This window comes from Urocampus carinirostris, chromosome 17 (genome assembly GCF_059441175.1).
Source record: "Urocampus carinirostris isolate Australia breed hairy pipefish chromosome 17, RoL_Ucar_1.0, whole genome shotgun sequence".
Classification (NCBI taxonomy): Eukaryota; Metazoa; Chordata; class Actinopteri; order Syngnathiformes; family Syngnathidae; genus Urocampus; species Urocampus carinirostris.
Window position 1 is genome coordinate 22,929,278 of NC_142365.1, and position 23,917 is coordinate 22,953,194.

General features: G+C 39.7%; 1 protein-coding gene across 4 annotated transcripts in view; it reads right to left on the reverse strand.

Moving 5' to 3' along the window:
* fam222ba (family with sequence similarity 222 member Ba) overlaps positions 1-23,917 on the reverse strand; it is a 66,396-nt gene that overhangs the window by 19,595 nt on the left and 22,884 nt on the right. Inside the window, exon 1 of one of the 4 annotated variants that reach the window (XM_088321063.1) lies at positions 10,478-10,603. The exons of 2 other annotated variants lie outside the window; for them this stretch is intronic. The gene's annotated coding sequence lies outside the window, so the exon portion shown is untranslated. Of the gene's footprint in view, positions 1-8,451; positions 8,543-10,477; positions 10,604-23,917 lie in introns of those variants that run through there. One more of the 4 variants, XM_088321060.1, reaches the window with a different exon arrangement.

Below are 23,917 nucleotides of genomic sequence, written 5' to 3' on the forward strand. Positions count from 1 at the left end.
TGTTGTTGTCCGACTTTTGATCTGTTCAGTGTGTTAAAAGCTAAAATTGTTTTGTATTTTGCAATGTTTTTGTAGATCTGTGAATTTTTCTAATTGATAATTCATGTGTTTTTCAGGGACTCATTACTAAATAGTTTAGTGCATAATGTTTTACTATTATTGATAGTACATCATTAAAAATACGAAAATCTAAGGAGCCATTGGGGGCCAATAGAGCTGGTTTTCTAAATAGAGCTGTTCTCTTGGATTCGACCAGTAGGGGGCAGAGCCACTTCACATGACAACGCCGTAATGACTGAGAGCAAGCATGTCAGCGTCATTTTCAAGGCGCTGTGTACCTAAACTTTTAAAAACATTTCTTAATTTAGTGCATGGTCTTTAGAGTCGGACTGGCAATGGCAACACTTTCAAGCATTTTCAAGCACTTCACCTACAATTCAAGCATTTACTTGACCTTGAAAACACAACATTAAAATGCAAGCATTTTCAAGGATTTCAGGCACATGTACGAACCCTGTACTCAGGTTGTCAGGATGCAGATCACGTGATAAGAACCATCTGCAGTGGTACCTCTTTATATGAGCATCTCTAAACATGAGCGTTACGAAAAACGGGTTTAAGCAATCTACCTCGCTACACAAAGGAAATTCTAGTTCACAAGCAGTCCAAGAGACTACAACTAGAGACCGCTTGAGACAGTTCACTACTACAGAATGATTACCGCCAGCATCAACTCATCCAGTTTGTGCATGCAAACTATCCATCAATTATCTGCACCGCTTGTCCTCAGTAGGGTCCGGGGGTGCTGGAGCCAATACCAGTTATCTCCGGGCACTGGGCAGTGGACACCCTGAACTGGTTGCCAGCCAATCGCACGGCACACACAGCCAGACAACTCACTCACTCATTCACACCTAGGGAACATTTAAACCGGCCAATTAACCTGAAATGCATGTTTTTGGAATGTGGGAGGAAACCAGAGTGGCCGGGAGGAAACTCACACATGCAAACTACTATGGGCAAAGAAAAAAAAAAGGGGGGCTGTAAAATATTCGTGTGTATGTTCTTTTACATTACAGCTACTTCAATTCCAAGTGTAAAGTAAGTAGTTACATATCATCAACAGTCTCCTTATCTAAATCCCCGCCAAATTGCTCTCCTTATAATTGCAAATCTCCCCTATTAAACGATAATAAACCTTACAAGTCAATTCATGTTTATTAGTATAACCCTTCATCACAAAGAGTATCAAAGTGCTGCACATACCACAGATTATTGCAAACACGATGCAGAAACTACTTATAGCGACTATGAAGAATACCGCAATAATACAAAGATGTGCTTTATAGCTATTTAGGGTTAACTTGTATGCTTTTGGGAGGACACAAGCAGACCAAATTGTTTTTTTTATTTTTCCCTATTGGAAAATGTTCTCGTTACACGCAATTCGAGTTGCGGGTACGATCCTGAAACTAATTAAGCTCGTAAGTAGAGGTAACACTGAATATGCAAAAATCCCATAACGGGCAACGAGACTGTTTTAATGAATGCTGCGGGAGCTAAAATGCCAGCTCACTAGCTAACCGACCACAAGCGAGAGACAGCCATCGGGCCATCGGTTCGCCCCCTTCCTGTCTCCCCCCACGGCGCCCCTGAATGTCAGAAAACGCTGCAGCGGGGAGCGAAAGGTCAGCCTATGGTAATGCCCCAGCTGACACTCCCGCCTTGCACCGCCGAGTAAGCAGGGAGGAGGGAAGCCGGTCATCTGTCCCGGCGCCCGCTGTCACAGCAACTCGTGCATTTACGCGTTTGCGCCGAGCCGTCCTGTAATCAGCAGGCCAGGTGACGCTTTGGAACGGCTTACATTGCACCAGAGCTTGTCAAGGGTAAGCTGGTGCAACGAAGATAGCGTGACGTTGACACAGGACAAGCAGCATTTTGTTCTCTTACAACTGGCACAATCGGCATGAATATACTCATTGCAAATATGTGTATTGGGTGTATGTAGGACTGCATGAATTAGAAAAAAAGCTAATTGCAATATTTCAGACCAGTATTGCAGTTTCTTTGTGACTTTCAATTTTAAAAGAAGAGCGCATTTAAGGTTTGTTGTGAGTACTTAATGATAGAGGCATGCTTTAACCTTAAGAAAACAGCACTCTCTTCTGAAGACCTTTGTTAGAGTTGCTATCTGCTCACACGTGTGTGGCATTGCATGCTGCTTGCAGACGTCAAAGAGTGCGATATGAAAGAGTGAAAGTTGACAAAAGCAAATGCTGCTTTAACCAATCATTACTGTCAGAACAAAGACCCATGATGACAAACTACAACACATCATTTTATAAATACAGTATGAGCATTATCAAACAAAATTAAAAGTTGATAAAATGAGGTTATCGAAAGACAGACCATTGCACATAATCTGAGGTAGTGCAATACCAAAAACAACAATAAATACAAACTAATTTTGATTTACACTTAGCAACATGTAAAAGCCTTTTGTGCATTAAGTCTTAAGGTGTCGTACAATGTTAACAAAATAGACAAAATAAAATCAGTTCAGTTTAAGAAAACTTACAAATAAACAAAACAGCCATTGCTATATAAGTAACAGGACAGAAAAATCAGTATGCCCACAGTATCAGGCTTTAATGCTGCTCCGTGGCAGGTCACTATGTTCCAGCCTGTGGGGGGGCTGGTTTCTGTTTTATTCTCAGCAATTGTGGTACAATGGCGAATGTAACAATTATTACTTGCTCAAACTAGAATTTAAATTGTCCTTGTAATTGTTAACAACTTAACGAACATTGTTCACGGGTTTAGACGTGACACTCCACGAAATGGAGAATTGAAAGAGAAGAGAAAACAATCTCGGGATAAATGGGTAAAAATATTTACAAATTAATGCTTTGTATCAAAACAATAGTGCAATAAAAAAATAGTAAAAAGACATTTAGAAGAAACATCAATCCGAAATAAATCAACAAATAAGACATGAATGACAATTTTCAATGCAACAGGCAAGATATGTATTTTTTCCAGTCTTGCATGCTTGTTTAAGGTAGTGATGGCCTTTGGAGGAAAACTCTGAGCCTAGTAGTCCTTGTTTTAAGGTGCTTGTAATGCCTACCACTGGGTAACTGATGAAAAAGGTGGTGACCGGGGTAAGAGAAGTCTTTTACAAGACTTTTACGGTATTGGAAGCCGGCAATGTCCTCCCAACTAAACAGAGCAACCGATGATGATAAATAAAGGAGATTTGGGCATTTTTAAACAGTCTCGACAAGAACAGAATCCAGCAGCATCTGGAAAGAGTCCCGCAGTTACGTGTAACCATCATGACTACTTTCGCTTGTGTTGCAGTCATCACTTCAATACACCTCTATACTCATACATGTCTACCTTTTGATGTTAAAAAGCGGTAGATTTCATCATACACTCTATTTTTACAATCACTCTCCAGAGTTTTAAAAATAAAAATAAAACGACAACATCTGCTGGTTTAAAACCGAAATGGCAAGTTTTTACCGAAACAGAAATCTGCAAAAAGATTTAATGTTGCTTCAAAATAAAGCAGCCGCATTCTAAAACACTAGTCCCAATTCCAAATTTTGGGGTTTAAATTTAAAAAAAGAGGTGGACAAAAAAATGGTAGAAGTTTTTAAGGGGGGAAAAGCAGTAGTCTAAAGCGTAAACCGGTATTGATGGTGATTAGGGTTTCCCTTTCTCTTTCGATCACAACTGCATGGAAATCTAGTAGATCACCATCTCATCCTGTTTTAATGTAAACAAGCGAGCATACACATTGGCAACAAAATGTGTTACACGTGGCTCATGTTGGCATTCATTTAATGTGAGTTTTAGAACCAAACAGAAAGTAAAAATGACCCCCCCCCCCCAACTTCCATTTAGGGCACCCATTGTGTACTCGTAAATCATAGATGCCGAACCGGAATGTGAAGAAAAGGCTATTGTGGCACCTAAATATATCAGTTTTATAGCGAGACCCGTTTCCTAATGATGTGCCTCAGATGACCCAGACAAGGGCTGAGCCGTCACCGGCACCACTCCGCAGGTGGTAGTCAGCATCTGAGTGGCTTGACTGCAGTCTTGTTTTTGCCCTCTGACCACCAGGCAGGGAGCTTTATCTGCTCTGAAGCCTCCTGCCATCAAACCCTCCAGACAAACAGAGGTGGGGGGGCGCTCAGTAGCCTTTGTGATGCGGGGGACACAGCTCCCTCTACCCTGTGTCCAAACGGAACTTCATCTGTGGAGGACCAGGTCCCAGCCAGGCAGAGAAGGCCCTGTTTTGGTGGAATTAAGCCAGTCATCCAACACTATCAGCACCATGCAGACTGTAAACAAAAGTGTTCTCTGAGTATTTTGGAGGAGGGAGAGAAGGGGACTGTGACTCGGCAAGTGGCCACTGGCTACTTAAAACCGGAATAACTAAGGCTCGCATTTTCAATAATGCGAGAGGCAAGGCTTGGAAACGATGTTGTATTGTTTCAAATTGTTCCCATGGCAGCTGACCTATATTTTTCCTTATTTTCACAAAATAAAGAACAAAGGTACGAATTTAAGAAGGGAAATTACTGCTGATTCGAAAAAAATGTAGGGAACCAGCTTTGATATTCATTAGAGGAAATCAAAGTGATGAAATCCACCAGCCGTTATGAATAACATAAAAACAAAGGACCTTATCCTAAGAAGACAAACAGCTATATAAATAGATATTAAAAGTGGAGAAGTTATCTGCTGAGCAATATTTGTGGTGATCTTTGCCAATTAAACGCACCAGCAATTAAGAGGACCGGGTCACAATGTTCAGTGGTTGTGCTAACTCCTGCTGCTGCAGTAGAAGAGAGTGGTAGAAAGCAGGCCAATGTTATTTTAATTGCATGTTTACCCCCAGGTTATAGGTCTGAAAAAGAGCCAAGAAAAAAGCAGGACTTCAATACAACTACAGTGTGTTGATTCTCTCAGGCGCAGAGAAAGAAATTGGAGTTTTTTCTTTGCCAGCCTGCTTTGTGAATAGTAATAAAAGGAAGGGAGCAAGATTTTTTTTTTCTGTCCCTAGATCGCTCAAATATTATATCAAAATAGAAATAACTTGCAATTTGGAGTATGTTAAAAAAATACAATACAATGAGCTTTGGTCGTCTTTTTCAAGCAGTAATTAAAAATAAATTTCAAACCAGTCAAAGGCAAAGCAGGGTAGGGTTTTCTGAATATGGAAAAAAAAAAAATCAAAACTTGATGACTTGCACACATTCAAAAATATCCCTGACTAAAGGTTTGCTTTCAAACTATACTTACAGCATGATTATCTAAAAAGTTGTAAATTACTTAAATTCAATTTGAAAAAGTCATGTGAAAATGAGGGAATGTGGAATCATATTATGGCACTTTCTCCACCATACAGAGTGATCAAACAACCATGCTGTTAAACTGTTAACTTCATTGACTTGAAAAGCGCTATATGAATGCAAACCATTTACCAATTACCATTTAAGTTTCAGTTATTAAATAGCAGATTAGGAACTGTTGACAAAAAGTTAGAGGCAAAGAAACAGTGCCTGAACTAAAGTAAGCCACCTTGACAGCTACTTAGACAAAATCATTCACTTACATCTCGTTCTTCACCAGTCAAGTATTGATGAACTTTAAAGTGATACACAAATTCTAAAACATACAAAATGTGAGAAAATACATGTTTTTTGCATAATATATATATCCATCTATCTCTCTCATATATATATATATATATATATATTTACAGTGCATCCGGAAAGTATTCACAGCGCTTCACTTTTTCCACATTTTGTTATGTTACAGCCTCATTCCAAATTGTATTAATTTAATCTCTTATCTCAAAATTCTACACAAAATACTCCTTTATGACAATGTGAATAAGTTTTTTTTTTTTTTTACTTTTTTTGAAATTATTAAAAATAGAAAACTAAGAAATCACATTTACACAAGTGCTCACAGCCTTTGCCATGAAGCTCAAAATTGAGCTCAGGTGCATCTTTTTTTCCACTGATCATCCTTGAGATCTTTCTACAGCTTAATTTGAGTCCACCTGCAGTAAATTCAGTTGATTGGACAAGACTTGGAAGGCACACACCTGTCTATATAAGGTCCCACAGTTGAGTGTGCATGTCAGAGCACAAACACCAAGCATGAAGTCAAAAGAACTGTCTGTAGACCTGCGAGACAAGATTGTCTTGAGGCACAAATCTGGGGAAGGATACAGAAAAATTTCTGCTGCTTTGAAGGTCCCAATGAGCACAGTGGCCTCCATTATTCATAGATGGAAGACATTTGGAACCACCAGGACTCTTCCTAGAGCTGGCCGGCCTTCTAAACTGAGCAATCGGGGAAGAAGGGCCTTAGTCAGGGAGGTGACCAAGGACCCGATGGTCACTCTGTCAGAGCTCCAGCATTCTTCTGTGGAGAGAGGAGAGCCTTCCAGAAGGAAAACCATCTCTGCAGCAATCCACCAATCAGGCCTGTATGGTAGAGTGGCCAGACAAAAGCCACTCCTTAGTAAAAGGAACATGAAAGCCCGTCCGGAATTTGCCAAAAAGCACCTGAATGACTCTCAGACCATGAGAAACAAAATTCTCTGGTCTGGTGAGACAAAGATTGAACTCTTTGGTGTGAATGCCAGGCGCCATGTTTGGAGGAGACCAGGCACCGCTCATCACCAGGCCAATAACATCCCTACAGTGAAGCATGGTGGTGGCAGCATCATGCTGTGGGGATGTTTTTCAGCAGCAGGAACTGGCAGACTAGTCAGGATAGAAGGAAAAATGAATTCAGCAATATATAGAGATATCCTGGATGAAAACCTGCTCCAGAGCGCTCTTGACCTCAGGCTGGGGCGAAGGTTCATTTTTCAGCAGGACAACGACCCAAAGCACACAGCCAAGATCTTAAAAGATTGGCTTCAGAAACACTCCGTGAATGTCCTGGAGTGGCCCAGCCAGAGTCCAGACTGGAGAGATCTGAAAATGGCTGTGCACAAACGTCTCCCATCCAACCTGATTGAGCTTGAGACTTATTGCAAAGAAGAATGGGCAAAACTGCCTAAAGATAGGTGTGCTAAACTTGTGGGATCATATTCAAAAATACTTGAGGCTCTATTTGCTGCCAAAGGTGGATCAACAAAGTATTAAGCAAAGGCTGTGAATACTTATGTAAATGTGATTTCTTAGTTTTCCATTTTTAATAAATTCAAAAAAAGTAAAAAAAAACCTTTTTCACATTGTCATAATGGAGTATTTTGTGTAGAATTTTGAGATAAGAGATTAAATTAATACAATTTGGAATGAGGCTTTAACATAACAAAATGTGGAAAAAGTGAAGCGCTGTGAATACTTTCCGGATGCACTGTACATATGCGTGGGTTTCCTCCGGGCACTCCGGTTTCCTCCCACATTCCAAAAACATGCATTTCAGGTGAATTGGCCGGTCCAAATTGTCCCTTGGTGTGAATGAGCGAGTGAGTTGTCCGTCCCCGTGTGCCCTGCGATTGGCTGGCAACCAGTTCAGGGTGTCCCCTGCCCACTGCCCGATGATTGCTGGGATGGGCTCCAGCACCCCCGCGACCCTACTGAGGATAAGCGGTGCAGCTGATGAGATGAGATGAGATATATATATATATAAAATTAGATATAAACATCATTGGTATATTCTAATTATTTTCCGCATTTTGTGTACAGTGTCTCCTTTTTGAACTCCTGAGCTTTGACGCCATGCGAAGAACACCAGCACCAATTAGCAAGCCAGTTACCATATTGGTTTACATGTTAAGCAGCGGAAAAGGTTTTTAGTGTTTTAACCCAAGTGCAGGTATTTTTGGGGGGAGAATGCCTAGGTGTTGTGTCACAGGTGGTGGCAATGTTATCATAAGGCAAACTGGCAAAAATAACACAGAGCTAACAGGCTAAACCAAGTGGGACACGGCAGGCTAGCTGGCTACTAAAAACGGCTAACCGGGACAGATTGGCAGAAAAACGGAAGGCTGGCCGACCAATAGTATGCAGCCAGGATAACAGGGAAACAACAACAAAAAACTACCACGGTAACAAAGATGAACTGAGCTGTAAATATACCAAATGATCATGGCTGACTGAAAACATGCAGTAAGCAGCCAGGATAACCGCCAGCCAACAACAAACAAACTACCAACAAAAAAACAAACCCCTTCGGGAGAAAAAAAACAATGAGCATGGCAAGCAATCCAGCTAGCTGACTGCTAACGGTGCTTACCGAGACCAAACAAAACTGGAAGCCTTAGGGAGCGTGCTCGCCAAAGGGGAGCTATCCAGGCAATATTATATTATTTGCAAGACACAGCCAAAAAAAACCAAAATCACATGCATAAAAGGAGGCGAGGGCATAAAAGGTACCCACGCTGTACAAGACGGCAGGTAAACTTACCCTTTGAGGATGAAAGCGCGTAACTCTGACAATTAACAGCCCCCCAGCGAAACAGAGAGCAAGTTCCAATAATTCATAGCGGAAATTAAATGCGTTCGCTGATTACTACAATTGCTGTCTGTTTTGATTCTCTTTGTCATCAAGTGACATCACAGCTCTAGGAACTATGAGGTCAAACTGTCTACTTTGAAATTTAATTTCTTGAGAGCCATGGCACATGTAATATTTTGGAACATATTGATTGCTGTTAAGATTGTCGAGAAGGGTTGTTCAAACCTCACATTGTTTGTTTGCTGTTATTAGTCTCAATGAATTTGTTCAAACCGGACGGATCTATTGACACTATCAAAGATATTACATAATGAAATTGTGAATATGCTTGATTGCTGTTAAGATTGCCGAGAAGGGTTGTTAAAACCTCACATTGTTTGTTTGCTGTTATTAGTGTCAATAAATTTGTTCAAACCACAAAAAAAATATATTTGCATTATCATGGGGAGGAACACTAAACGTTCGATGCCTAATTGAATAAAAAGAGTCTTTTGTAATCCCTTTAGGAGATCCTACAAAAATTTTGGGTGAAAAAAAAATTGCTGGATTTTAACAGGTCCCGACCTGATAAAATGTCATTGCTACGCATATCACCACTCTGAAAAACAAATTCCGTTCACAAAACAACTACAACCAAGGAACAACGTAGGATAAAGAATCACTGAACAAATCGTTAAGATGCACTTTGGAGAGGTCCAAACATATCTGATGGAAACTTGTCTCAATGCGCTTTAGTTTTAAAAACTTAAAAAAAAAATTCGAATTAAAGTATTACAAGGGATTGCCGAAAACACAAGAGAGCATGGTTCCTGCAGGACCTCGGTTCAATGCAAGGAAAAAATATTTTGGGAAAAATGCTGGTGATTCTCAGCTTCTCAACTGCATCGATAAAGGTTGTCGGCACATTCACGTAAAGCCCTCCGTATATTTTGTTGTTATTACGGTGTGCAAGAGCACTGTGGAGCGTAGGCTTGCAGTTACGCCATCAATAGGTGCAGAGGAGGGGCTGATCAGCAATGACTGTGGTGATAAAATGCGTTTTGGGGTGCAGCTTGGATGAATGGCAAAGAGTTGAGTAGGACAAGTTATAGAGGGTGTACTAAAAACATCTGTACACATTTTACTAGCTGATTACTCAATTTCTTTCCTCTTTCTATAAAGACTAAACCCATTGAACGGAGTGATGGCAACTAGACTTGACTTTGAAGAAAGGGAATTCATTCTAAAATGATACTGAAAGTATGAGAAAGCAGTTGAAGTTAAAAAATAAAACAATTTAAGAGGGAGTTTAACAAAAAAAACGAACAACACAAGTTACCATCACTTGAATTCGAGATACAGTGGTACCTCTACTTACGAATTTAATTCGTTCTAGGAGTAGCTTTGTAACCTGAAACATTTATAAGTATACTGTAGATGCCTTTTGAATGTAAATGTGCTAATCATTTTTTCCTTGTCCACTATTCTGCATGTCTTTCGTGGTGTCTATTGTGAGTGAGTTCTTCATAGCGCTACCATACAGTAGACTTTTTACAGAGCGGGAAGGGGAAACGAACAGCATGCAGGGATTCACGCATACGCATCGGAATACCAGGTAAAGGTCTGGAAGTGGCGTATGACAGTGCGTACTGGACTGTATTTTTGACTGTATTCTGAAACGCATCTGTAACAAGAGGCAATATTTTCCTGTTAAGGTGATTTGTAACCTGCAACTTTTGTATGTAAGAGTTTTGTAAGTGGAGGTACCACTGTACATGTGAAGCTGATTAAATTGTTCAGGATGTCCATAAGAAGTGTTCCGGAAGACCACTTACATATACAAGGCTTTCAAAAGATAACTGGAAAAGTTTCAAGCACAGCCAATAGTCTTTGCTGCAAGCTTGTCGTGAGGTAAGAATTTCAAAAATATATGTCCATAACATAATAAAATGTTAAAAAGTTCTATTTTAGATCAGTCCATGCTCTCAATGCTTACCGTAAAAACCTTCTTGAACGTTTCTATTCCCTTTCTTTCAGACCAACCCTTCTGGACAGCCATTTGTGGTGTTCTCTTCAACATTGGCTCGCCTACATGATCGCCACTTAAATAGAGCAAATGTCTTCTGAAAATGTAGAAGGCAAAGGAAGTGTGCTCAGAAATGCATTCTGGGCAAGGTCAGGTGGACAGACTCAAGAGTGGAAAAAAGGTTCATTGCTTTATGTCCAGAATGCGAGCATGATCGCAGAAGTCCCCCTAAATTAAATGTACACTTCACTTTAAAAGCAAAAATGTGACAAGAAAGAAAAGGACAGTCAGTCTTTGAATCTTTCCTGACGCCTGAGGTTCTGTGTTTGAAAATAGTTGGGAGTTGTCACAGGTTTGAATAGCCCGAACTAAACACAACAGTCATCACACTGAGGGTCAGTTTACAACTGACTGAACAGACATTCCATTTGCAGCCTGAAAGCACAAACATCTGAACGGGGTGTCTCATTTGTATGTAAACAATGAAGTGGTTATCTGTGAAAACACATGCAGATGCTTACGTCTGTTAAGTGTTCGGTGTTGACACGTGAATATGACCCGTCCCAAACGGACAGAAGGGATGTTTTTTAGTGCTAGCGTTGTCGTCAAGATGACCCCATCTGAGAACGAGACGTTTTTAAAACTAAAATGCATTGTAGCCCAGAAAATTGGCGAGGGAATTCAACGGTTGTTGGGTTTGGGTGTAGAAGAAAAAGATAATCGCCCATCCCTTTAGGTCAAGCAGGGTAAATGAAGTTAAAATGTTGCAAAACCAGAATAAGCACAGGTTAACTCTTTGAATCTCGTCCATTTTACGACCCATAATCCTTGAAAAAATAAACTAAGAACACGGACTGACTAAATGGACTTTGTGAGATAAAAACAATACATTTAACAAAATATTTTCTTTTTATATTCTTTTTGGCAAAAGTACAGCTATTCTGACGGCTGTTTTATTCATTACAAAACATATTTTTACGTTTGTATAAACCAAGTACGTGACTATGTGCGACATTAAAACAAATTGTTATTTTAATAAATACATGTTGGAGGGGTTGTCTCAAACATACAAGTTCAATTTTTTTTTAGCTTTTTATTTTTTTTTTGTCCAAAAAATATATTCTGTGGTTAGAAACAAATCAACCCAAAATGTGGTACATTGGTTATAACACTAACCCGCAAATAGTTTGTGTATATATAACAGCTTGAAAATATACAACTTGTTAAATGTCAGTGTTTGTGTTATTCTTTTCAATTTGTGGGGGTTTACCCTACAAATGAAAAAAAAAAAAACCTTTTATGGGAATGTGACTCACTTTTAGAGGTAATTTTGTACAAAACGACGTAACTTTAAAGGTTGCTCTAATAAGGTAGACAAAAACAGTTTGGGGTCAATTTAAAAGTAATTTGAAACGGGTTTAGGAAAACGGCCCAAGTTTTAGGCGTCTAAAACATTTTAAACAAAATGAAATACACATCTTGGGCAATAAAATATTCATACGCGTTTAAGTGACTGCACTTAAAAAGCATCACCAAGAGCCCTGAAAACATGCATAAATAAAGCAAGCAAGATAACATACAAAGCATGAGTAAGGAAAGTCCTAGCATGCTAAACCTGTAATATTTGTAGTTCAATCAGTTTACATCTCACTGATTGTTACTGCAAGATGACGTTAAACATGGTGGAAGCATATCAATAACACTTTTCTCCATCCTGTAATGTACCGGTGCTATCGCCCGTGATTAGCTTCAATGCCCTTTAGGGGAAATTTGACCTGTTAATAAATTTCTGAGGAAAAAAAAAACGAGCTGGTGACAGCTATTTAGATAACAATTACTCTTAGACACATTGCAAGCTATAATACCAATTAGTCAGTCTTTTGACATTCTAACCCGGTTATTTTGTAAACAGCAAACTGCTTTGTCTCAACTTCAAAACGACCATCACAACGAACAACAATGAGCCAAGTCACATGGTGTCAGATGCTGGACTGAGGGGGTTTGGTAAGGCCATGTTCCCAGCAACACCGGTGAACAGATGTTATGCTGCAGTGTGTGCACAGGAGTGTTGCGTGATATAGTCACCGCACTTCAGACGGATGTTTCATAAACTTGTTTACAACTCCAATGTGCTTCTATGGATTGCCTAATTGCAGTTGGAGCAGAAGGGAAAAAAATCGAAGTAAATTCACGTCCGTTTGTGTAAGAAAAGAAATAGCATGCAAACACGTATACGGCACATGGCCTTTGGATCCACCAGGAGAGAAAATAATAATATATTGATTTCCCCAGGCTGTTAATTCAACTCTCAGAAATATGCTCTGCAAGAGGGGTGACAAAGTCAAACAGGTGGAAGGGCCAAATAAAAATATAAGCTACAAGCTGAGGGCCTACCTGATCAATTGTTGAAAAATACTAAAATGAGACGTATGGTCTACTAGTGTGGTTCTCAACTGGTCTGACTTCAGTACCCACCATCCTGCCCTAAATACAAAAACAAAATGGAAATAAAAAATGAAAACATTCCATTTGGAAGGCCTAAATCATGATGGGAATGAGTTAATTGGTTAACAAGCGCATCCGTTTTGCGTTTCTCCTTCAACATGCTTCGCCTCGCTCAGTCAAAGTGCTTATGAGAAATCGAACACCGAATGTGACAAATTGAGTCTCCGGTTAGAGCGAGAAACAGGACTTCTTTGTTAAGTGCTGTTGATTGAGATTCAGGGCTATTCTCTGTTTGCCTGCACATCACAAGCGTGTGTGGTTTGCTTGGTATAGATCCAAAAGCAGAACTGACACCACCAATACCTCCTGTACCATTTCCTCTCTGTCCAGGTGTTCCCACAGCTTATGTCTATCCTTTGAGTACTTTATAAACACACTATCAAAGCTGCCGTTTTCCCATAGCTAGCTAATCCACAGATAGACACTACAAAGACCACCTTTCTTTCCAGATGTTTCTTATCAGAGTGCACATTTATTTAACTGGGGTGGGTAATGAAAATAAACGTAGCTTGTCATATACATTTCTTAAAGTTAAAGTCAACCTTAACAATCCTTAACAATTTCCTAACAATATTATGTAGTATGGCAATCTTCTATGACAATTTTGTTTTGCTTGAAAATTATTACGGGAAGAGTGAGAGACATCTTATATGATTAAAATCTCTGCTTAAAGTCTCTCATGCGCAATAGCATCTCTGTCTTGAGCAGCAACATACAGAAATGATAGTGTTAACAGTAAGTTGATCGGGTGCATGTAATTTTTGTTTTATTTAATCAATTGTTATCCAATTTTTCAACGTATCGTTTCAATAGTCGGCTGTTAAAAAAATAGTCCTTAGTCGCAGCCCTGGTATCCTGTGGGGTTCATTATTCAAACTTGAGTCGAATCTTGGGCAGAAAGGCGGATCAGTGGTTAGCGTGTGTGCGGCACAGTTCTGAGGTCATGAGATCGAACCTCCTGTGTGGAGTTGGCATGTTCTACCCGTGCTTGCGTGGGTTTCCTCCGGGCACTCCAGTTCCCTCCCACATTCCAAAAACATGCATATCAGGTTAATTGGCCGATCTAAATTGTCCCTAGGTATGAATGAGCAAGCGAATTGTCCATCCCTGTGTGCCCTGCGACTGGCTGGCAACCAGTTCAGGGTGTCCCCTGCCCGAAGATAGCTGGTATCGGCTCCAGCACCCCCGCGACCCTACTGAGGATAAGCGGTGCAGATGACGGATGGATGGATTCAAATCTTTCAACATAAGTGACTGATGAAAGGTTGAAAATCAAATACTCTTGTCAAATTTTCCGAGCCCTTAAGCACCGCGGATACCTGGTGCCATTGGCCTTGGCGTGCGCTACCCCTGGCGATCGGTATTTTGTTTCTGGCGTCAGGTGAGCACGGGCACTTTTTGTAAGAAAATCGGCGAAATACTGCCTGCTTCGAGTGTCAAACATGATTGAGTTAGTCAAAAAAATCCTCAAGTGTGTGGGGCACAAAGGAAAACGGCAAGCTGATCTTTTCCACAATTCATGCACTCTTAATACAAAACACAGCAGTGAAGTCTATTTCAGACGCTTTTCTACAGGAGAAATAAGTTATGTTTTTGCCAACATCATTCATTTAATACTTAACATGAGCAACGCGGGAGGGTTGACATTACTTTATTCAATATTTATTACGCACTCGGCATATTTAAAATATTTTAGCTTCAAATCAAGTCCTCAACCAAATTGAACAGCAGGGGATGTTATCTACGAAACACGTAGCATTTTCCATTTCGTATCATCCAAGTCGTTTTACATGACATAGCTCTCATTTGTGGTTTTTTTTTTGGTGCAGTAGTAAATTTGTGGTTGACATCGGAATCGCTGTTTGACTCGAAGTGGTCACATGATCTAAAAACACGTGACCTAGGCAACTTAAAGAAAAGCTGAAAAAGCGCAGCCGGCTGCCAATGGCGTTGATGACAAATTCCCCGTGCTAATTGACTTTAATGTGCGGGAGGACTTTATGAGTTTAATTTTTTGCTGGATTCATTTTTGTTGCTTTCTGAAAATTACATTTCAATTTCAAAATTACTTGCTGCTCCTGGACCTGCAGCCAAAGACGAACAAATCTGCCTATGCCGAATCAAAATCCTGATCCATGTGTTCAATAAATGCTGATCAAACTCTTTACTGGGCCTACCAACGATTTGTAATGTCAGCTGCTTTTGTATCAGCTCTGACATTCAGTCTAGCGTATAGCCGGACCCAACCAGTTCCCAGAACGTTTCAGTGCGCCTGTATATGAGCAATGTTCTCTTTGCCCCTGGCAAATCATACAACATGTTTTTCCCTTCACCACACGCTTGTTTGTGGGTGCTTCTCCCAGCTCTCAGCTCTTACGCCAAGTGTCAGCGGGTCGCAGGGGCAATGCAATGGTTAGCCAACTAATGACTGCAGAAAAAGCAGGCAAACACATGCCATGCATGGCAAATATCGCACCCCCGTGTCTGTATAGGAACATCTGGTGCTCTGAAGGCCCTCAGTTTGTTGAACTTTGGGCCTGCACAAGCACTTGGTTGTGTAATGCTGTTGTCATGGTGCCATAGTGATGACTTCTTCACAAACACAGATTCAAAAATTCCTAAACGTAAGATTCACGGCAGCATGATCTAGACCAGGGGTCGGGAACAAATATCTTGCGAGCCAGGTGTGGATCTTTTCATGACAACATCGGGCTCTGAAATAAAAATAACAAATTTTGGCCGGGAGTGCAACACTGCATTGCTAGCACTAGCTTGCAGGAGCACTGTTGCGAATTTCTACTTTTAAAGAAACTGTACAGAATTTTTTACTTTTTCCCTCGCAGCCGCCATTTCCTGGATTGTGTCATCATTGCAGCTTCTGTTATCTCGGTCATCATGCGCGTCCATTATGTGCATCTTAGACACGCTCAAATAAAATTTTCATTTTTCTTTGTGTTTGGGTTGGCATTTAGACTGTACTTGAGGAAAAATGATAGTCAAAATGAATCAACGATCTGAAGTCACTATTTAATATATTTTATAAAATAATGAAATGTCAACCATTATTATATGAAATAATTGGCTTTTGTGTAGAGATAAGGTTTAGCAGCTCTGTTGAATTATGTCTTAAAATATATGTTGTGGCAATCACTGAAAAGAAAATCTAAACATTTTAATTCATGGCTCCTTTAGTCAAAAAGGTCCAAACTCCAATTTCGAATCTAACTCTGAGATTTTAAATTCAGTTTGCCGATAAATTGAACTTGATTTTATTTTCCTAGGACATGGAAACATCTTACTAATTATTTGTCAAGCTTTTTCATCAGCCCCCATCTCAAATGAAACCCTTTTCCCTTGTGAAGCTAGGCTAATTAAAAAAAAGTGCATATACAACGCCCCCCACTTCCTTGCATCACAGAGATCTCCAGCAGCCATCTAGTGACTCAAGACTGATGAGGCATGCTCAAAGGTCTACACCAGTGAGCAGTGCATTAATGCACATAGCAGCAAATTTCTGACATCGACCCACGTTTTCTGCAATAAGGAAGGCGCCATCAATCAGGACTAGATAGCCGACGCATATGGGGGTGATAAAGCGGGAGACTTTGGAGCTGAGGACACATGGATCTTGTAGATATTATCGCGTCTTCGCCCTTCTAATAAGGGCAGAAAAGAAATGCACTGGCTAAGTCAAGACACAGATTCTTAAAAGCATTTAACACTGGCAGAAAAAAAATTTGGTCATTCAGGATAACTCACGAATCCTAAAACATCAAAAAGTCTTCTGTTCTCACACTGAGACTTTGGGAGTGACCTTCAGGAAGCCCACTAGTCTTACTAATTGGGGCCTCTTCAGACCACAGAGGTCGACCCTCCAAACAAGCGTGGAGGAGGGACTGAGAGAAAAGGAAAGGGTTAGAATTTGCCTGTGCCCTGCTAAAAAACCTAAGGGAAATAAGGCAGGAAACTAGGACTGCAACAATGAGTTAAAGTGTCGACAAAAACTGATGAAGATGAATAGTGGACAATTAATTCCATTGTCGACTATGGTCACCAGGTATGTTTTTTCAATAGAGTCTACATGATTATAATCTGGTAAGAGTCGTCCATGCGCAATTGTGTCTCTGTCTATAGTGGTAACATACAGAAATGACAGTGTCAACATCAAGTAAGCATATGAAAACTTCAAAAGTTTGAGAGTATTTTAGCCTGGACACTTCCAATAAAAAGACCACTTGCAAAGTTTGCAAAGTAAACCTTGGTACCTCGGTTATGTACCAACATATGAAGAGAACAATCGGACAGTTGAACAAAATTCCTTACTCACCTCGGTAAGATTTAAGTAACATATAGGCCAATACGGTTTACATGACACGCATGGTACATTTTATACGTGTATATTTCGCAATAAAATAGAGCTTGACCGTTACACCAAACTGTGCCTGACAAACATATATAAAATTAAATCCATGCGGTCCAAAGAACAAATGTCAGTTGTTAAAACGTTAAAAATGACATACATCAATTTAAAAAAACATTTGATTTTAAACTGTTGAGAATCGTTAAGTACTTTTGTTACATACTTTGCAGTTGACCACTGAATGTACTTAACAAAATGCACATAATGTTTGTTGATTTTACTGTTCTATTGATGCTAATGAATCTATTTTTGGTTTACATGAATAAAAATGTTGACTTTATATTTATTATTTATTTGCCTGTCCCTAAAAATGGACAGAGGTTTATTTATGGATGTATCTCTACTGACTGAGCTCTGTGCTTGATTTTAGATAAGAAACCTTTATACAAATCCACAGTAATTTCAACAAAATATGCATTTTGTGTTGTACCCATTTTTCTTGTGTTTTATTAAATTAACTTGATGCTAAATTTAAGAAAAATTAGTCGACTAATCATTCTCTCATATTTGCAGCCCTAAACGACATAAAAGCAATACTTGACTTTGTCAAAATGTTTCCCTCAGGTTAAACTTGCATATTGATCATCACTATTTGTTTGTTCCTGTTTGGACGGAAAATTATTGATTCATGTCTCTACTGCACTGTGCCTAATTGGTCTAAGATAAAGCATTTTTGTTTATATTCAATTGTATGAATCTGCAGTATGTGCAATAAAATGTGTATTTTCATTGTACCTATTTTTCTTGTGTTTATTATCCTTAGCCACATAAGGATACCTTAACGCTTACGCTAATCTGAGGAGGGAAAAAAATCTGATTACTGAACCAACCGTTTCAAAAGTCGGTGACCAGTCGACTTTGAAGAATAGTCGTTAGTTGCAGCCGTACAGGAAACTGAGGAAAAGATATATCAACGCAGTTCTATAAATGTTTACTCAAATGTTGCCTGTTTGAGGGCAATCATTACCCACGAACAAGTGAATGTTTACAAACAGAATGCAGTGTGAACATAGCGTGAAATAAACTGTGCAAGTCACTTACTGTATGGCGACCCATGACAGGCAAACATTTGAAGTAAGCAGTTCTTCCTAAATGGCTTATCTCTCTGTTTGTAACGTTGAATATTATTAAGAGGAGGATGAATGTCTAACTTTGTAATACCATGTCCATAAACACATTCACGGGTCAGGCAGTGATTAACACTGTCAAGTGTTTGTGTGAAGGATACAGTCCAAAGAATGCAAGTCATGCCACCAGAGTTGTTTTGTGACTGTTGCTTAAAAAGTTAAGAGATTTACTTAGGAATGTACTTGGGTTTTTTGGTTTGAACAAATTTATTGACACTAATAACAGAAAACAAACAGTGTGAGGTCTGAATAACCCCTCTTGATAATCTCAACAGCAATCAAGCACATTCACAATATTATATTTCAATATGACGTTTAACAGCAAACACAATGTGAGGTTTGAACAACCCTTCTCGAAAATCTTAATAGCAATCAAGCATATTCACAATTTCGTTATACAACATCTTTGTTAGTGTCAATAGATCCATCCAGGCCAAAGTCGATTGTTTTTGGTCTGAACAAATCCACCGACACCAACAGCAGCAAAACAAACACGACAATCTCAACAGCCATCAAGCATATTCACAATTTTGTTATATCTGACAATATGACATGACGATATGACGTTTTAACATTTTTTCCTGAAGTCAACCAAGAGAATTTCCTAATAAATTATATATTCTTATAGGCCCTTTTAGTCTTAACCAGGATCCCACTAAGTGAGACACATAATACCTCCTTTGTGTGGTCACATATGGGAGAAAACCAGCAGAAGTCACTCATCATCATGTCATACACATGATCAATCAGTGTCATCAATGCTTTGTCACAAAAAATGTCAGGGATCTCAGGAAGAGCACAAAAAATGCCAGAAGCTTTATGATGTCCAAGACTCAGTTGAATACTTTTTAGTACAGTTAAAATACAAGCATTTATTACGATTGGAATAAATGGGTGTGGGATACATCCTGAGAAGTCTTTGCAAAGAGGGTGGCCGTGAATGGAAAGGTCTGTGTTTGATTTGCTAATCCATCACTGCAATTGTGCCTGCTTACAAAGGCGGAGAGCAGAATCGCCGGGCATTGAGAAGCAATGGAGCATGCTGTGGAGTTGAGTGTGTGGTTCTCCATGGAGCAGGCCATGCTAGGCCACAGCCTGTGGCCCTTTGGCCCTAAAAGCCCAGCCAGCACTGGAGAGAAAAAGCCTCTGATGAGCTCAGGGCAAGCGAGACTAATCTCTTCATGTCCCAGGAATTGTTTAACTATGTTTGACTGATTAACTAAAAGCCCTTTGTTCCAGTTGCAATCTATTTGTCCGATCAAATATTCGCAGCTCATCGCTAGTCTGTATGGAGAGGAAACAACGGAGCTGGGAAACAGACCCTGGAAAACATCCCTCTGACGTTCACATTAAGAGAAAGGTCACACTAATGCAATGCCGAAGCACTCCCTTGCACAAACTGTAGCTCTTTACCAGCTTCATGGGAAAGGGGAATTTAAGGCACTCTCCCCTGCGTGGAAACGAGGTTGCCAGGAAGATTAACCCAGCTTCCTTTTATAGCCTCTGAGAAGAGGTTAAATCACATATTACATTGCCTGAAATGTCTCAGAGTAATTAGATCAAGAATATTACTCTCCTCTTCCTCTTGCGGACTGCAGCTGATCAAAGCCTAATGATGGTGTCAGTGCCTTTGGCAGTACTGGCTAGATGAATCTCCCCATCGGGACGGCAATCTGTCAAGAGCCGCGAGCTCTGTTAAATAGCACGGGACACAAAAGGAATGGCGTTTGACACAAAGTCGCCTGAGCCAAGCGCATCCTTTACCAATAAGCTCTCTATATGCAGCATGGCATTGAAATGATTGAAGCGCTCTTTGTTTTGGTGCCGAGCCTGAGCATTTCTATTTACACAGTCAGCCGATGTGTACACAAAGAAGGGTCGTCAGGAATCTAGAATTTTAAACTTGATATTTCTACCCTGGAAAAAACTTGATATAATTTTGATAACATTGGGGTTGAAAAAAAACTTTAGGAAATACAAAGTGAGTAGAAAATAAAGAAGGATTAATGCCTTATGTTCTCTTGGGGATGGCATTTGCTGTGCATGCTAAAAATGAGAAAACTAATGCTGTGAGTAGTTAGTTATGAAGAAAAAGGCAACTATATTGCAAAGTAGAGTGATGTTATCTTTACGGTGCATGTGTCATTAACCCTAGACCCAGATGCAGAAAAATAGAAAATGTCTTTTAACCACTTAGCATTGTAGGAGGCCTTCAGAGATGAAAATGAGATGTTTGCAATAATTCTTTTGAATAGTTTCATAAAAATGCTGTATTTTGCATCACTGGTACAATGGGGCACCTATTTTCCTGTGGGGTAGTTGTATTCGTCAGAACCGATAGCTGCAAATGTTTATACCGCAGTAAGAAAACAACAACACATGCATTATTGATTGCTTGATAGAGTAAATAACACCCAAAATAATTCTGAAAGTGTTGTTGCTCAGCCAAAGTTTTGCAGATTGGGAAAGTTCTACACCTGTGGACCGGGCTTATATACAATGTGAGTCTGAACAATAGCACCCAGTGATTGTCAATGTGACAAATAATCGACTACAAAAAAACATTTCTACTACTTTATGAAAAAAAAAGAAACGTGCCATTTTAAACCGCTGGTTCTTACAACATATTTGTGTTAAGTTTCATGAATTTAAGTATGAACACTCCCAAAGACTATGCTTTTTTCAATTAGAGTTTGAATTGGATCAAGGGCTGCAACTAATTAGTGTTTTAATAATTGACGAATAGGTTGATTATTCGATGAATCAGATTTTTTAAAAATATTATTAATTTCCTCCTCTATTCAAATATTGACGTTTTTGAATTGATAGAAAAATAGTGCACAGATGAACAGAATATTCTGTAATATAAAAAATCCGAGTGTTTGTCAGATACCCTAAAAATGAACAAAAATGCATAGAAATGTGTGCTATACACCTGCAAATATGATTTCTTATAGTACTTGGAATGTTTTTATACGCAGTTTTACTTGCATTTCGGTGTCTGAAAAGTGCTATATAGATAAATTTGGATAAGGATCAAAATGACCTTGTGCATCAAAACATAGTCTTCAGTAGAGCTGCAACAACGAATCAATAAAATCGATGTTTTAAAGCGTTGGCAACACATTAGGTCAACGATTCCTTGTGTCAAATGGTTTTATGCGTCATTCGACACGTCGCTGAGCAAGTGACGTCACATGCAGCGGGAGTTGCCGAGCATAACGGACAGAGCGAGGTGGAGTGCGAACTAAGGTGCCATTTTCAAATGCTTCGGTTGATTCATCTTGTGAAACATGACTGACACAAAGATAACAGTTCGACCGAAGTCTGCAAAAGTGTGGGAGCACTCCACACTGCACAAAAGAAAAAAGTGATATGGCAAGGGAGCACCGTAATGTTGAGGCAGCAATCAAAAACCAAATCATGAAGTCACCGACAAAGATAAGCCACTACATTATTTGTTTTAACTCATTTAAAATCTGTGTTTTTAAGTGTAAACCTGACTTTCGTCTCTGGCAGCTAGCTGATGTTAGCATTTGCTTTTTAGCTGATTGACTGTGTGCGCGTTTGCGTGTGATTTATTCGAGTTAAATCATCTTAAGCACTGTTTAATTGTGATTCATAAAAAAAAAAAACCTACACTTTGACCCAAAGGGGGTAAGATTGAGCATCATGTTTTAATTTTTTAATTTTGATAATGAGTTAGTGAGCAAAGGTGATAGTGGTTACTTTTTGCTTGACAATGCTGAAAATCTTGTTACTGGGTTTTTACATTTGCACTTATTTCTCATTCCAAGAGCTCATGTCCCTTTAAACATTAAAAATACATATTTTCTGCACTTTTTAAAAGACTATCTTACACATCTGCAGGTGTATACCATAGATTTGTATGTGTTTTCATTTATTGTCAAGTTATTTTACATACACTTGGAATGTTAATGTTGATACGTGTCATTGGGTTTTTAGATTTGCAATGATTGTTTGTTCCAAAAGCTCCTGTCCACTAAACAACAAAGCTGCCTTTTTTAAACTTAACTCGAGTATACTGGACTGTCTCAGAAAATTAGAATATTGTGATAAAGTTCTTTATTTTCTGTAATGCAATTAAAAAAACAAAAATGTCATACATTCTGGATTCATTACACATCAACTGAACTATTTCAAGCCTTTTATTATTTGAATATTGCTGAATTTGGCTTACAGCTTAAGAAAACTCAAAAATCCTATCTCAAAATATAAGAATATCATGAAAAAGTATACAAGTAGGCTATTCAACTAATCACCTGAATCATCTAATTAACTCGAAACACCTTGCGAGGGTTTCCTGAGCCTTAAAAACACTCAGCTTGGTTCAGTAAACTAAATCACAAGTATGGGGAAGACTGCTGATCTGACTGCTGTCCAGAGGACCATCATTGATACCCTCCATCAGGAGGGTAAGACACAAAAAGAAATTTCTCAAAGAGCAGGGTGTTCACAGAGTGCAGTTTCAAAGCATATCCACAAAAAGTCTGTTGGAAGGGAAAAATGTGGCCGGAAACGCTGCACAACCAAGAGAGATGACCGCAGCCTTAACAAAATTGTGAAGAAGAGCCGCTTCCAGAATTTGGGGGAGCTTCAAAGACAGTGGGCTGAAGCTGGAGTCCAGGTATCAAAAGCCACAGTTCACAGACGTGTCCGGGAAATGGGCTACAATAGCCGTATTCCCATGGTCAAGCCACTTCTGAACTTAAGACAACGGAAGAAGCGTCTGACTTGGGCTATGGAGAAGAAGCACTGGACAGTTGCAGAGTGGTCCAAAGTCCTCTTTTCAGACGAAAGCAAGTTTTGCATTTCATTTGGAAGTCAAGGCGCCAGAGTCTGGAGAAAGGCTGGAGAGGAGCAAAATCCAAGTTGCTTGAAATCCAGTGTGAAGTTCCCACAGTCAGCAATGGTTTGGGGAGCCATGTCAGCTGCTGGTGTTGGTCCACTGTGTTTCATCAAGTCCAGAGTAAATGCAACTGTGTACCAAGAGATTTTAGAGCACTACATGCTTCCATCTGCTGAAAAGCTCTATGGAGATGAGGATTTCATTTTCCAGCATGATCTGGCACCTGCCCACAGTGCCAAAACCACCAGTAACTGGTGCACTGACCATGGCATCACTGTCCTTGATTGGCCTGCTAATTCCCCTGACCTGAACCCCATCGAGAATTTGTGGGGTATAGTTAAGAAGAAGATGAAAGACACCAGACCTGCAAATGCAAATGAGCTGAAGGCCGCTATCGAAGCATCCTGGGCATCAATAACACCTCAGCAATGCCACAGGCTGATTGCCTCCATGCCACGCCGGATTGATGCAGTAATCCGTGCAAAAGG